The 16638-nt window shown below is 39.5% G+C and overlaps 1 protein-coding gene across 1 annotated transcript in view; it reads left to right on the top strand.

Moving 5' to 3' along the window:
- Positions 1-16638, top strand: part of XPR1 (xenotropic and polytropic retrovirus receptor 1) — a 122193-nt gene that overhangs the window by 86070 nt on the left and 19485 nt on the right. The gene's annotated exons all lie outside the window — the stretch shown is intronic.

Here is a 16638-nt window from a genome sequence, read left to right as displayed (position 1 = left end):
GTATCTAATTTTACCACAAAAAACTGGAAAAATGTATTGACTCGAGTATAAGCTGAGGGTGGGAAATGCAGAAGCTACTGGTAAATTTCAAAATAAAAATAGATACCAATAAAATTATATTAATTTAGACATTAGTAGGTTAAATGTTTTTGAATATTTACATAAAACTGTAATTCAGGATAAGACTGTCCAACTCTGATTAAACCATTATTCTAACCTTCTTCAATGTAAATATGCTTACATGTCCTCCAATAATAATAAATAGAGTAAAATAATAATAGTAATAATAGTAATAATAATAAATGTAACAATAACAATAATAAATAGAGTAAAATAATAAATGTAATAATAACAACAAAGTAAGATAATAAATAACATTGACTCGAGTATAAGCCGGGGGAGACTTTTTCAGCCTAAAAAAAGGACTGAAAAACTAGGCTTATACTCGAGTATATACAGTAAATCAAGGAAGCCAGAACTCTGAGTTTGCAAGATGTCTCAGAGGTCTCAATTATAGGGTCTCCATAAACCAAAGTAAGTGAACTTCAGTATGTATGGTACTTTCCAATTTTATTAAAAATGCATTATATTCCCAAGAAGTTTTTCATCTAATTTTTTGTCAATAATAAAAATATAAAAAGGGAGAAGGTGATGATAGCAGTGGTGAACATAAATGAATTCAATTTTGTATACAGTTTTTATCTGTTAAATTTTTCATCTGTTAAATCTGTAGGTTGGTCCTGGAAGAGGATTGCCTGTCTATTTCTAATTAGATAGGTTTAGTTTTATGTGATCTGTACTGTCTTAAGGATCTATCATACTTTTAATAAAACCTATTGTGGTTATATATACATCCCTGCCAGTTTTAGGAACAGTTATGAGTGAGTAGGTGATGTTGAGACAGTGAGAGAATCTTTTAGTCACACATTTTTGTAAGACCAGAGAGAAGTCAGATGATTGGTATGTGGGAAAATATAACAAGAGAACGTGAATTAATTATTACTTTTTGATGTTGGGCAGTTATAGTATTGAATGAATCCAAAAAAAGACATATTATCAATATGGAAATGTGACCAGCACTAGAAAAGTGCCTTTTGATTTTCATGTGCGGTTTGTCACTGTATTTTTTAAAAAAATCATGGTGATAGGGAATTGCTTCCAAGCTATTAACCTACAGAGTGAAATCTCTGAACCATCATGTGCCTGAATCTCCGTGGAAACCACAATGATTTGCTTTTGTGCCTCTTGTAGATGAATAAAGCTTTTAGGTCCTTACGCTTCAGGCAGCCATGGTGTCGTCTTTGTTCTTTTCCCTTCAACTCCCATTCAGGCAAGAGGTTTTAGTATCCTCTAAAATACATGCTGATTTTGGCACATACTGACAAAAGTGCACATTTTGCTCATTTGTAAGTTCACAAGAAACAGACTTTGGGGAATTTCAGATTCTGCTAAGATGTTGCTTCTATTGTTTTTGTTGTTAGTGCTATTGTAGTAGTTGTTGTTAATATTACACTATTAATACCTCTCTAGAAAGCTTCTATTTTTCTTTTTACAGAGAAAAATAGTTTTTCTCCATGTCAAGAGGGTGCTAGACAGATGAGATTAATAGCCAAAACAACATTGTAGAATCTAAATACTGATACAAGCATATCATGAGAATAATCTCTTTAATTCAAAGACTGACAAACCCATAGAACGTATTAGAAAGGGCAGAGTTACTACTAAGAGAATGGAGTTTGGTGAGAATGGAGTTTGGTGGAAACATTGACCAGTCTTGGAACAAATAGGCTTTTTCTTCTTTTAGATAAAAATCTGTTTTCCAGATTACCTTCTCAGTCTATATCCTCCAACGTCAGGCACTTAAGCAGCAACTGTTTTCAGCGAGGAGTCTACTAACACTTTCAAGTCTCCATTTCGACTTCTTGAACAGGACATCACCACAACTTGAATATCTTCTTATGTCCTTGTCCATTTTGGGTTCCAAAGCTTATTCCACCCCATGGAACATCATCTCAAATTTTGGGTGTAACCATCATCCATTCAAGTAAAGCCATAGAGTTTAAAGTATTATTCCAATTAGACAACAACAACAATTTTTATTGGCTAGCCAGTTGGCCTTATCAAAAACAGACATTGCATACAACATGCAACATACATCTAGTCCTCTTAAAATAAAATACAAATATACAGGTAGCCATAGACATATGTATCAACTATCCTCATCTCCGCTACACTGCACCCCAATCTGATCTATGTACTCCGATCTCCTTTTAGCAGCTTTAAGCAAATAAAGGGCAACTTTTGTTGTCAGAATGGGGTTATAACCAGCCAACAAAAATGAAGCTTTGGCCACTGTATCCCCACTTGCTTTATCTATATCTATATATATAATAAAGAAGAGTGTTTGTTTGTATCGGACAGAGGAAGGACATAGGGCGGTGTATGTGCCAGCGTTTTGATTGGCCAGCCTGAAAGTTCCAACATTCGGATTGGCTGCCGCAGTGGTGCTATTTGCATATGGTCTCTGATTGGACAGCTTCAATAGGAGCCCCTGGTGGAGAAAACAGTTCATGGCAGAAACGGGGACATGAGAAGGAAATTTGCATATGGTCTCTGATTGGCCAGCTTCAATAGGAGCCCCTGGAGGAGAAAACAGTTCATGGCAGAAACGGGGACATGAGAAGGAAATTTGCATATGGTCTCTGATTGGCCAGCCTCAATTCCAAGATTCCGAGATGAAAAAGAGAGGAAAGGAAAAGGCCAGAGGGGGCGGAGTCAGACAATTACCAATACAGACCAGACTTGGCATACAGAGCCCCCATGACCCACTTGACATCCTACTGCAGTTTGGAGGAGGATGAACCATGGATGATGGGACTTGCAGTACCATCACTCACATTCTGAGACCGCTGATAACCTCATCCAATGACTGATCAGGACCAAACTTGGCCACATAGTCCTCTCATGACCCACTTTACGTCCTGGTGTGGTTTGGCCGGGGATGGACCATGGATTATGGGACTTGCAGTACCTTTGCTCAATTCTTGAGACCACTGCAATCCTCATCCAATTACCGATAAAGACCAAACTTGGCACACTGAGTCTCCATGACACACTCTACATCCTGGTGCAGTTTAGAGGAGGATGCACCATGGACGATGGAACTTGCAATACCTGCACTCCCTTCCTATGACCATTACAACTGACAACAATGATGGATCAGGACCACAATTTACACAGAGAGCCCACATGACCCACTCTACATCCTGGTGCGGATTGGAAGAATTTGACAATGGATGATGGGACTTGCAGTCACTTCATTCACTTCCTGAGACCACTGAGACCCTCGCCAATGACTGATCAAGACCAAACTTGGCACACAGAGTCCCCATGACCCACTCTACATCCTGGTGCACTTTCAAGGAGGACAGACCATGGATGATGGGACTTCAAGTACCTCCACTCCCTTCCCAAGACTGCTGAAACCCTTACTAATGTCCGATCAAGACCAAACTTGGCACACAGAGCCACCTTGACCCACTCTACATCCCGATGCTGTTTGGAGAAGGACGGACGATGGATGATGGGACTTCCAGTGCAGTTCAGGGCAGGATGGGCCACTAATGATGGGATTTGCAGTACCTTCACCCGATTCACTTCCCACAGAACATTGTAGCCACTACAAATCACAGACCAGGCCCAAACGTGGCACACAGAGTACTTATGGCCCACTCTACATCCTACTGCAGCTTGGAGGAGTATGAACCATGGATGATGGGACTTGCAGTACCATCACTCACATTCTGAGACCGCTGTTAACCTCATCCAATGACTGATCAGGACCAAACTTGGCACATAGACCTCTCATGACCCACTTTATGTCCTGGTGTGGTTTGGTCAGGGATGGACCATGGATTATGGGATTTGCAGTACCCTTGCTCAATTCTTGAGACCACTGCAACCCTCATCCAATTACCGATAAAGACCAAACTTGGCACACTGAGTCTCCATGACCCACTCTACATCCTGGTGCAGTTTGGAGGAGGACAGACCATGGATGATGGGACTTCAAGTACCTCCACTCCCTTCCAAAGATTGCTGCAACCCTCTTCTAATGACCAATCAAGACCAAACCTGCCACATACAGCCCCCATGATCCACTCTACATTCCGCTGCTGTTTGAAAGAGGATGGACTTTGGATGATGGGACTTGCAGTACCTTCACTCATTTACTGACACCACTGCCACCCTCATCTAATGACTGATAAAGACCAAACTTGGCACACAGAGCCCCCATGACCCACTCTATATCCTGCTGCTGTTTGGAGGAGGATGGGCCATGGATGATGGGACTTCAAGTACCTTCACTCACTTCCTGAAAATAATGCAGCTGTTATCCAATGACCAATAAAGACCAAACTTGGCATACAGAACCGCCATTACCCACTTTCTCTAATAACCCGGGCAACGCCGGGTCCCCAAGCTAGTTGCAAATAAAAGGCTGTAAGTATTGTTTCCTTTCTTTTTCATATAGATTGCAGTGATGTAAAATGTGGTTCAGATTTTCAACTTCAGGAGCACCACAGATACATAGTCTTTCTTCATAGGGGATATAATTGAATCTGTCGTGTCTCTCCATGGATTCAATTTGTTCAAATCTTGTCTTGGTAAAAGCGGTTCTTGGCATATCAACTTTTAGGTATGGCGCCCGCTAGAAATTATGTTTAAAGCGTTCTAACCACTTCAAGGATCCTGTGTTTGACAGGGTAGCTATATCTTTCTGGGCTTCAATATCTAGGATCCTTTGAGTTACTGTTCTTTTTTCAGCATCCCTATTTTGGCCTAAGGAGGCAATTTGTAATCCGCAGGTGCGGAGGAATCTTGTTAATTGTTCTGACCAGGAAGCTTGGTTTTGATTGTTCTAAAAAGCACACTTTTGGAAGTCTATTATTTTCCAGATTTCTTATTTTAGACCAATAATTAAAGGCCTGATTTTAGCAAGTCCTTCGATAGAATATATTTCTAGCTCTGCTCTGACTGCAGCAGCGGTGGTCTTGATGTCAACACCAAGTATCTGTCTTAGAAATTTTGATTGTGCTAGTTTGCTTAGGTCCCAGCTCCGTATGATACTATGGGGACAATTTTTGCTTTGTAAACTTTGATTATCGGGGATAAAGATCCGAGATATTATAGAGTATTCTAGTCTTATTCTTAAACCAAAGTTTGGAGAGATTAGATCACTTCTTAACTTCGTAAATACACTATAGAGAAGGTTCTGACTGATTGCAAAAGAGACAGTTATATTTCCTGGTATTCTGCCATACCCAAAAGTTCAGACTGGCGACTCTTCTGCCTTTTCTTTGAAAGGGAAACTGATTGGTGTTAGTAGACATATATAAAGCATACTTCCACATTGGAATCTTGTCTTCACTATCACAACTTTCTTGATTTCACTGTAGGGGAAGGATCTTTTCCAACACAAAATCCTATCTAGCTTGCCATTTCATAGACGTCTGAGATCATGACATTTATTGCTTTCCAAATAATGTAATGGGTTTATGTTGTATGTATTTAGCATTGCGTAAAATAAATTGGAATTTCCTGCAAGTTAAACGCTTTAGATGTTGGGTTCTAAAAAGCCCTGACCCTAATACTAAATTACACTTAAAATGTCAGCAAAATTCTCTTGAAAAAATATTTAATTTGTATCCCACCTTTCTCCTGATGTGGGACTTAAGCAGGCCACATCATGAACAAAACAGTGTGTGTGAATGAGTAGATTTAGATTGGGTTGTTGTAGGTTTTTTTCGGGCTAGATTTAAATTTAGATTGCTAAGGAGTTGAATAAATGTATAGGGAGCCAGCAGGTCAAAAAAACATAAAAATATGAGGAACTGGCTTTCTTCAAATAGTAAAAAACTTGGAAAATCTCCCTCACTGGGAGCAATAATTGCCACCTTTAAAGCACATTTAGCTTTACCTTTTGTTGTAATTGAAAAGCTCCTGTCATTGTTTGAGTCTTTCATGCTGTGCTCATCAATATTCCAGGCTTATCTGTCTTCCCACAGCTTTCTGATAAGTCAGAAACTGCATATAATCTTGTGTATCTTACTTCGGCATCAGGGGTGAAAACATCAGGGTGACACCTGTACAGCATCCCAAGCTGTTGACATAAAATAATCTGAAGAAACATAAAACAACATGAAATTGGGAAGGCGGTGGTTTGCTGTTAAAAATGGATGTGATTCTGAAGGGGCATTAGTGTGAAAGTAATGGGGAGGGCACCTTGTTGCTTTCTGCCAGAATTGTGCAAAAAAGAGCAGACCTGTGATGGTTGCCATGGTAACAGAAGTATGTTCATTATTTTTTAAAAATGCCCCCCTCCCCTTCCCATGCTCTTACATGCCAGTTGCTGACTTCTGGGGGAAGTGTAGATGCTGAAACACTAGCCTAGAAACCAATCATCCTCTCAGGTTTTGTTGGCTGCCGCCATCGCTTTTGTGTGTGAGTGACTGAACACATGACAGCTGCTTTGATCAGATTGTTTTCCTTGATTGATTTTCGTCGTCCAGAAAAATTCTGGCTGCCTTCCCAAGTCTAAATCTACAGAATTTTATGTACATTAGCTGAATGCTGACTCCTCTAGAACTGAGTTTTGAAGAGATGCATCGAACACTTTGCATAAAATGTATTGCCTGTGGCATCTTTTGAGTGCAGTTGAGAATAAAATCAATGGGCTTGTGTCATATAATATCTCCAGATGTGGAGCTATAGAATGGTTTACTTATTTTAACATTATAGGTATGTGTACAATCCAGTGTGCTTTGATTTTTCCACATGTGTGCTTTGCAACCTTTAACAGATGTGTGCTTTGCACCCATACCTTGGGAAGTTAGACTTGGCCACAGTGGTCCATGCTCTCATTACATAGAATCATAGAATCAAAGAGTTGGAAGAGACCTCATGGGCCATCCAGTCCAACCCCCTGCCAAGAAGCAGGAATATTGCATTCAAATCACCCCTGACAGATGGCCATCCAGCCTCTGTTTAAAAGCTTCCAAAGAAAGAGCCTCCACCACACTCCGGGGCAGAGAGTTCCACTGCTGAACGGCTCTCACAGTCAGGAAGTTCTTCCTCATGTTCAGATGGAATCTCCTTTCTTGTAGTTTGAAGCCATTGTTTCATGTCCTAGTCTCCAGGGAAGCAGAAAACAAGCTTGCTCCCTCCTCCCTGTGGCTTCCTCTCACATATTTATACATGGCTATCATATCTCCTCTCAGCCTTCTCTTCTTCAGGCTAAACATGCCCAGCTCCTTAAGCCGCTCTTCATAAGGTTTGTTCTCCAGACCCTTGATCATTTTAGTCACCCTCCTCTGGACACATTCCAGCTTGTCAATGTCTCTCTTGAATTGTGGTCCCCAGAATTGAACACAATATTCCAGGTGTGGTCTAACCAAAGCAGAATAAAGGGGTAGCATTACTTCCCTAGATCTAGACACTATGCTCCTATTGATGCAGGCCAAAATCCCATTGGCTTTTTTTGCCGCCACATCACATTGTTGGCTCATGTTTAACTTGTTGTCCACATGAGCAGTAGTCCACATCTAGGATAGACTACTGCAATGCACTCTACGTAGGGTTGCTTTTGAAGACTGCTCGGAAGCTTCAAATAGTCCAGCGAGAGGCAGCCAGATTAATAATAGGGGCGGGATACAGGGAGCATACAACTCCCATGTTACGCCAGCTCCACTGGCTGCCAGTTTGCTACCAGGCACAATTCAAAGTGCTGGCTTTGGCCTATAAAGCCCTAAACGGCCCTGGCCCAAATTACCTGTCCGAACATATCTCCCCCTATGAACCATTGCGGAGATTAAGATCCCCTGCTTTCTGTCCCACCATTTTCACAGGCACGGTTCGTGGGAACAAGAGACAGGGCCTTCTCAGTGATTGATCCCCGGCTATGGAACTTCCTTCCTGGTGAGATCAGGTTGGCCCCCTCTCTCCTGTCCTTTAGAAGGATGGTAAAAATTTGGCTGTGGGACCAAGCTTTCGGGACAGGGCAGTAAAGCGGCAAAAGGAAAGATGACCAGGCCAATGATTTTCCGTGGATGATTAGGATGGTTTTAAATTGTGTATTTTAATATTTTGATAAATGTTTTTTAATGTTTATGTATTGTATGTGAATCTGTGTCCCAGCATTGAATGTTTGCTGTGTATATGCTGTGCTCCGCCCTGATTCCCCTTCGGGATGAGAAGGGCGGAATATAAATGTTTTAAATAAATAAATAACATTCCCTATTCTAAACCAAGATGATAGTATTTAGTCCTATTGCTAAAATTACAGTAGTAACATGACTATCAGTAACAAATAATATTGCTGTTAGTAGGAAAAAAATATTTATATTAGTTTACTGTGGTTTAACTTCCCACTGCTTAAGCAGCAAGAAGTTGTACGGGAGCCTCACATAAATAAATCATATCTTTTGGGAAAATATACTGCTGCAAAGGATGTAGACACTCAGGCAAGCAGTCCTAGCCCAAGGCAGTTAGTTAGAGTGAAGAAGTCTCAAATCCCCAGGTCAGGCAGAAGTTTCATTGACTGCAAAGCACTCAGATTTGCATTAAAAAGTACCAGTTTCAGTCCTTGTAAATTTCCAAGTGAGATTATGAAATGTTCCTGCCAAAACTGGTGTGGTTATCTATTTATTTATTATTTACTTTCTTTATATTCTGCCTTTCTTCCCATGGGGACTTAAATTGGGAGAGTTGCAGTATGTTAGCAAGGGCCATACTTCAGTAGACAAAACTATGGGATTACTTAATGTGAGACATCCTATTTTCTTACTCAGGATAGAGAGATTTTAAACCATAGCAGTTTAAGTCAGCAAGAAAAACTGCCGATTTTAACTCTCTATTTTAAGTAAAATTCTAGAGAGGGGTCTTTATTTTTCATAAACAAATGCGTAAAGCTGGTGGCTTAATCATAATAATTTAGGCCTGAATAGATTATTGTTTACATAGATTCAATCTCATCACCATGTCTTGTATCTTTTTGGTGCATTGAGTTTATCTTATATTCTTGCTTATCACCTACTGAAGGAAGAGTGTTTCACACAGTACCAGTATAGCTGAAAATGTTATATGGAATAGTCAGCAAAAACATATTTCTCAAATGTATGGGTGCAGACAAGGTGCTTCAAAGTGCCGCAGTGCCTGGCAATATTCTGTTGAGTTAGTCTTCAGAAACCGAATTGTTCAAAAAACAAAAGGGAAATAATAATAATAATAATAATAATAATAATAATAATAATCTTTATTTATACCCTGCCACCATCTCCCCACGGGGACTCGAGGCAGCTTACATAAGGTCAAGCCCAGCAATACAATACATTAATATAACAAATCACAGCAATAAAATGTAAAAATAAAAATACAAAACAAATCAATTATAAATGACATATCAACAATATAAAATTACGACATTTTAAAACACAGAAGTCAAACACTATGGGCATGGCCAATTCTAATGGAATTAAAAATTAAAGCACAGGGTGAGATAGCAATGTAATATATCTGGAAAGGGGAGCCGAAGGATAAAGTAGGGTTGATTGCACTAACGAAGAGATCATGTGGGTTAATATGCGGAAATGCGGTCACGCGGGTAGGCGGGCCCCAAACTTGTGGATTTCAATGCCTTCTCAGTGTAGTCTGTCATGGTGGTTGTGAGAGGAACATGAATCAAGGAACATGAAAGGCACTGCAGACTACTTCAACCGGAGAAATCAGCCATAGCAGAGCACCTGATGAACCAACCTGATGAACCAACCAGGACACAGCATATTATTTGAGAACACAGATAATGCTGGACCACTCTCACAACCACCATGTCAGACTACACAGAGGAGCCATTGAAATCCACAAGCATGTGGACAATTTCAACAGAAAGGAAGAAACCATGAAAATGAACAAAATCTGGCTACCAGTATTTAAAAACTAAAAAATTACAATAGCAAAACAACAGAGAGTAAACAATCAGGCACATCAAATCACTCTCAACAAAAGATCCCCCCCCCCCCAGGCACTTCCAAGCCATTAAATGCTAATCAAGATGGTCAGTTGAAACATTCACACCTAGCTCCAGCAGACTAAAGTCCTTTGTCTCACCCTGATCATTCCACAGATATATAAACCAATTTTCTACTTCCAACAGACCTCACTACCTCTGAGGATGCTTGCCATAGATGCAGGCGAAACATCAGGAGGAAATGTCTCCAGAACATGGCCATACAGCCCGGAAAAACCTACAACAACCCAGTGATTCCGGCCATGAAAGCCTTCGACAATAAAGTGTAGATTTTATGTGTGCAAAAGAAAGCTGTAGCACCTTTGAAAATCACTTAGTCTCCCAATTAATCTCAGAGGTTGCATACTGATCCAAACTAACATGGCTGCGTGATTAAAAAGTTGCAAGAATTGAAAGGTTGTCATTATATTTATTGCAGTAATTCAGTGATTTGGGGAATGGAGTACTTCAAAAAGAGACATTTTGCTTTGACATCTTTTCTGGTCACTGAAGACTTTCAGTGTGTTTTTATCACATGTCTATTTAAAGCAGTTGCCTGCTGAACTGTGAGGCAACTATTCCTTTCAATGAAGTAATTTGCAGGCCGTTAAGCCTATGAATGATAATGCTGCAGTTCCCTGCATGGTCTGATAAGTACTGTTGGGTGTTTAAATAAACCTGCAGAGATTCAAGAGCATGAAGGCATCAAGTGTAAACATGCTGAGTCTTCAGTTCATAGAAATCCAGAAGGGGAAAGTCTAATCCTTACTGAACATACTAAGAAAGGTAAAGCCACTTAACTGGGTGTACTAAATTAGTAGGAGCTCGTGCCTCTGAATTTCCAGTTGCAAATCTTTTCTTTTAACATAATGTGTTGGAAACAGTTTTGTTTAGGACTGGTGAAGTTGCTTAAATTTACCAACATTCATCTTGGAAGCCTTTGTTAAAAATTGTTTAAAGGGACTGGCTCTGCAGTAGGTCGGGGAGGGGGGTGTCTTGGTCTCTGCAGAGGAAGGAAGGGAATGCCAGCTACCACAGTGACCCAAAATAAACACATGGATACATGAGGTTCATTTTATGTCTGAGTATGTCATTAAGAGGATACCAGCCTGTATGGTGTATACAGGAGGAACCAAATGTACCAACTACAGTACAGTACATGCAGAGCCTCAACCATTGAGAGATACAAGAAGGTGTAAAGATGTAAACGCTGCGTCATAATTTCATTGGACCAGTTAGCAACAGGAAAGGAAGGAGTTGGGGAAAAATGATAACATTGCAGAGGGATCAGACAGTAAAGACAAAATTAACAAATCTTTATGGAGAATACACACATGTGTTGGGGAAGAAATGCCAGGGGAAAAGCTAATTAGTGAGAGAGCACATGAAAAGAGACATGTTGGAATGAGGGCAAGAGAGTTCACAAAATCCTTTTGCCAAAAAATCAATTGCCTTGTTCTGCTTCCAAGTTTGGGATCAGATTTCTTTGCTCACTTGGTGAAAACTCTGTTACTTTGTGCCAAGGCTTGCAAGGCAGAGCGAGTGATCTTTTTCGTGTTCCTGCAAATCTTTTGGGGAATTCAAACATCTTTGGAGAAGAAGAAGCCATCCTGAAAGCACATTGTCACAGAAGCAATTGCATATGTTAAAATACTTTTGCATGTTTTCAAGAGAAAGTTTTTTTCAGAGGGGCACGAAATGTCTTTTTGTTGTACAAGGGTTATTTTTTAAGTAAGGTCCGTTTTGTTGTAGACACTAGTAGTTCACGCGCATACCGCAACGAGCATGTGCGTCGGGAACAACTGTGCTCAGTTTCCGCTCTGTAGCTAACCTGTATGGTTCTGTTCTGTGCTTTAAAAATGTTTAAGACTATCAACTCACCCGCCGCATGTGAGGTTAGCTCAGTGATATGGTTTTTGTCAGCAAGGAACCTGCCTGCTGCAGAAATTCATCGACAGATTTGTGAAGTGTACGGTGATACTGTTATGAGTGAAAGCAAAGTGCGTAAGTGGGTACGACAATTCAAAGATGGCCGTGACAACGTCCATTATGAGGACCACTCCGGTCGTCCTTCTTTGATTACAGACGATTTGGTGGCTTCAGTTGAAGCGAGGATTTATGAAGAGGGTATTTTAAAATTGGTTCAGAGGTATGATAAGTGTTTGAACAAACTTGGCAACTATGTCGAAAAATAGAGTGAAGTAAGATTTATACGATCTGAAGAGAAACCAGAGTGAAGTATGTACTTTCTGAAAATAAATTTACTTTTTTGAAATAAATTTTCATTGGGTATTTATGTTCCAACGGACCTTACTTAAAAAATACCCCTCATACTTTTTGTAAGCTTTTGATCTTCCCATTTTCATATTTTTTTGTAGGAAATGTAAATTAAGGACTTCAATTGGAAGCGAAAACTAAGACGTGTTCTATTTATATTCACTATGTTGTATCAAAGAAGAGAGGCTAAAGCAAGGATTGTGTCTAAGAGTTCTGTGAAAAGCGATCATATATATATATATAGAATAAGATAGTTTTCAATGTTTTTCCTTATCTAAATCCACATGACAGCTTAGAAAGAGGGTGCTTTCACATGAGCGTCCACCAGCAGTTCCGATAAAAAGATGCTGTGAGCCTTTTCCTTCTTTAACAACTTTTCTTCGTTAAGAACAAAGACAGCAGAAGTGATGGGTTTATAAATAGTTTAGAAGTGAGAAATTAGTTTCTGAACACTCCAGACATTTGTGAATAAGGCACGGCAGTTTCTCTTGAGCAGCTTTCCCAAAATCCTACATACTTTGGAAGGATTTGGGATGTAACAGATTCTCAGAGCTTGACTTTCTAAAGAGTGAATTTCTATTCTTTTTAGAGGAGTTAATGCTTCTGCTAATGTTTAAACTTTATCGCAGTTGCTATTGAAGTTTTCCTCCCTCTTCAATGTACTTTTCAAGCTTTCTTGGTATTTCTCTTATTTTTTCCATATTTATCCCTTGAGTTCAAGTTCTTTTTTCAGTTCCTCTCCTACTATCAAATTAAAAATTCTGAACATAAACAAACCTCAGCACTTCAGCAAGTATACACATTGGCATTCAAAAGAATTCAGGTTATATGGTATCCCAATATGTCTGGTGTACATATTTCCCTCTCTGGTTGGGACAGATCTTCATACAGAAACTACCCTCAAACATAGCATCAACAATAGCTTGAACATTCTAAAATTCAATTACACAAATGCAAGAATATACCAATGATGACATAAATATTTGTATCTTTTTTGTATGAGATGTAGCTAATTTTAAGATGAGTTTTTGTTATCCATTGAAAAAGAATAAATAGCTGCACGTCTGATTTATTAAACCAGGGTGAGCGGTTATAACTGAAAACTGTAATGTGTTACAAGTTTGAGGCATGCTTATTTCATATGAAATAAAATGTGGTTTGGGTGTTGGACTGGAACATGGGAGATCAAGGTTCAGATTCCCACAGAGCTATGTGACTAAAAATGGAAAGGAAGGGAAAAGCCATGCATATTGCACAATTGAAGGAAAGGTGGAGCATAACAACATAAAAATCATATAAACATGATTGGTTTAGATTTTTAACATATTAACCCTTTCCATCATGTTGTAATCCTTTCCAGCTAATTTCCCCATCTCTGAAGTGATCACATTAGAGATAAGTATGTTGCAATTACTATGGATTAGATCCAATCCCAAAGGTAACATGTTTTTCAATACCAGTTGCTAGGAAACACAGCCAAAGAGTGGTATGGTGCTCATGCCTTGCATTGTGCATCCTGCAAATATCTGGTTGGCTTCTCTTGGGACATAATGCAAATCTGAACCAGCATGTATCTTCATTCCTATGTTGTTGCATATCAAACAACCATGATTCTGATTTTGGCAGATTTGAGAAATGCTACTGGATATAAAGTCTGGCATAATATGAGAAAATGTCTGAATACAATTTTCTACTCCTAAAATTAAACTTTTAATTCAAGGCACAGTTTGTTGTTATCTGCCATCAAGTTGGCTTTGATTTATAGTGACTCTATGAACAAGAGATCTCCAAGTTCCCATGTCATCAACAGCCCTGATCAGATTTTGCAGATTCAGGGTTGTGCTTTCCTTGATTGAATCTACCCATATGAAAAGTAGTCTTTTCTTATATCTTCTGCCTTAGCAATCATTAAAGTATTTTCTAGTGAATGTCCAAAGTATGACAGTCTCAATTTGTCATTTTGGCTCTTAAGGACAATTCAAGCTTGATTTTCTTTAGGGGCCATTTATTTATTGAACGTGATTTTCTTGCTTTTTGGCAGGGGGTTGGACAGGATGGCCCATGAGGTCTCTTCCAACGCTAGGATTCTATGATTCTCGTTTAGCAGTCCAAATAACTCTCCTACAAAGCCATATTTCAAATGTGTTGATTTTCTTCCTATCAGCTTCCTTCACTGTCCCACTTATACACAGAAATGTAAAATACTGTGGTATGGATATTTCTATCTTTAGTATTCAGTAATATATCTTGACACTTCAGAATCTTGTTTAGCTTCTTCATAGCCAGTCTTCCATATCCTAGCCACGTTTTGATATCTTGACTGCAATCTCCATTCGCATTATTGACCAAGCCAAGGTGTGGAAAATCTAGAACTATTTCAATGTATTCATTGTGTGCTTTAAAAATATGTCAGTCATCTTTGGGTTTTTTATTTTATTTTCTTAATGCTGTATTATAAACTTGGCTTTGCATTTTTCCTTGACTTTCTTCAGTGATCGTTCCAAGTTTTTGGTATTTTGTGCTAGTACTTCTGCATATCCTAAAGTGATGTTGTCCCTTCCTCCAGCTTTCATACTTCTTTCCTCCAAGAATAATTTAACTGCAGTCTCCATGATATATGACCATACAATGCATACAGATAAGGTGATAGATAAGTGCAGTTTTGCCTGACTCCTTTGTTTTTTGGATTATATATATATTATATTATATATCAAACAATCAAACTTCTTTAAGATCAGTTCATACTTCTTTAAGATCATTTTTATCCCTCGCTCCTTGTCCGCGACGGGGGCTGCTGCCGAGCCGCTCCTCTGCCACAGACCGCCCGCCGCCTCGGCCCGAGGCCCGAGTTTTGCTCGCCTCGGCCCGAGTTTTGCTATAATCTATTGATTGAAGGATAAGTTTGCAATCAATAAATTATTGACCTCACAACATTCAGTCAGTCAGTCTCTTGCTTCGTTTCTTAATCCAAGACCAAATTTTCCTGCAGTCTTTTATTCTGCTATTTCCTACATTTACATTCTGATGGCCTATGAATGAACGCAAATCCTGTTTTGCTATGTGATCAATGTCCTCCTTCACTCCAGCATAGTATTTTTCGGTTTCTTCTTCTTCTGTCTCTATAGTTGGAGCATAAACTTGGATTAAGGTTATGTTGATGGGTCTTCCCTGAAGTCTTACTGATATTCAGTCAGCATATCAAGAGCTGGGTATCCTTTTGGCTTGAATCCAGTTGTATCATTTGCTACAAAGGTTAAGCTAACCTTAACACTGTGTCATAGACACAAAGAATTGGGAAGCCCTGACCCTTGAGTGTTCTAACTGGAGGTCAGCTGTTACCAACAGTGCTGTGGAATTTGAAGAGGCACAAATGGAGGGCGAAAGGAAGAAATGTGTCAAGAGGAAGGCACGTCAAGCCAACCCCTGTCAGGATCGCCTTCCATTTGGAAATTGATGCCCTCTTTGCAAAAGATCATGCAGATCAAGAATTGGTCTCTAAAGTCTCCTATGGATCCTCTACCAAGATCCTATACTTGGAAGGAAATCATACCCAGCCAAAAGTCATCACCTACAATGATGATTCATCATTGTTCTCTGATGTACCCCATTAGCTTGTTCAGTGTCTTTCAACCTGAGAGTATAGTCATCTGTCACAATCTCTTGTTTCTTTTTGGATTGTCTCATCATAATTAAATATATTAAAAGGGGGGTTACTGTGCATTCCGTGCAATACTGGCAATAATTAGCTACAGTGCCACTTCTGTTGTCTCTAGATCCCCTTTATCCCACTATTTATTTGTTGTGTGAGATCAACCAGTCAATTATATTACATTTCTAACAGAACAAAGCAAACAAACAGATAAAATACAGCATTTGTGAGTTTGGTAGTTGGTTAAATGTCCTTTGACCAGTATCTGGCCACTTAGAGTGCTTCTGCTGTTGCTGCAAGAAGGTCCTCCATTGTGCATGTGGCAGGGCTCAGGTTGCATTGCAGCAGGTGGTCAGTCGTTTGCTCCTCTCCACATTCGCATATCGAGGATTCCACTTTGTAGCCCCATTTATCCTACTACTACTGCTGTTTATCCCACTACTACTGCTGCTTAATAGCTGGCTGGCACATTCAGTCTGACCTCTCAGCAAAAGCCTTCCTTAGGTAGACCATTAGCACAATCTCTTGTCTCACAGGACCACACAATCCTACTATCAATGTGGGGAAAGCCTCAGTAGTGCACTATAAGTTCTACATTCTTTGAAGGCAGAGCAAGCTACAAGTGTATCAAATAGTGAGTGAATTACTT

The sequence above is a fragment of the Anolis sagrei genome, chromosome 4 (genome assembly GCF_037176765.1).
Source record: "Anolis sagrei isolate rAnoSag1 chromosome 4, rAnoSag1.mat, whole genome shotgun sequence".
In the NCBI taxonomy this organism is placed as follows: domain Eukaryota; kingdom Metazoa; phylum Chordata; class Lepidosauria; order Squamata; family Dactyloidae; genus Anolis; species Anolis sagrei.
Note: the sequence above shows the minus strand (reverse complement) of the source record. Positions and strands in the feature narration are given on the sequence as shown.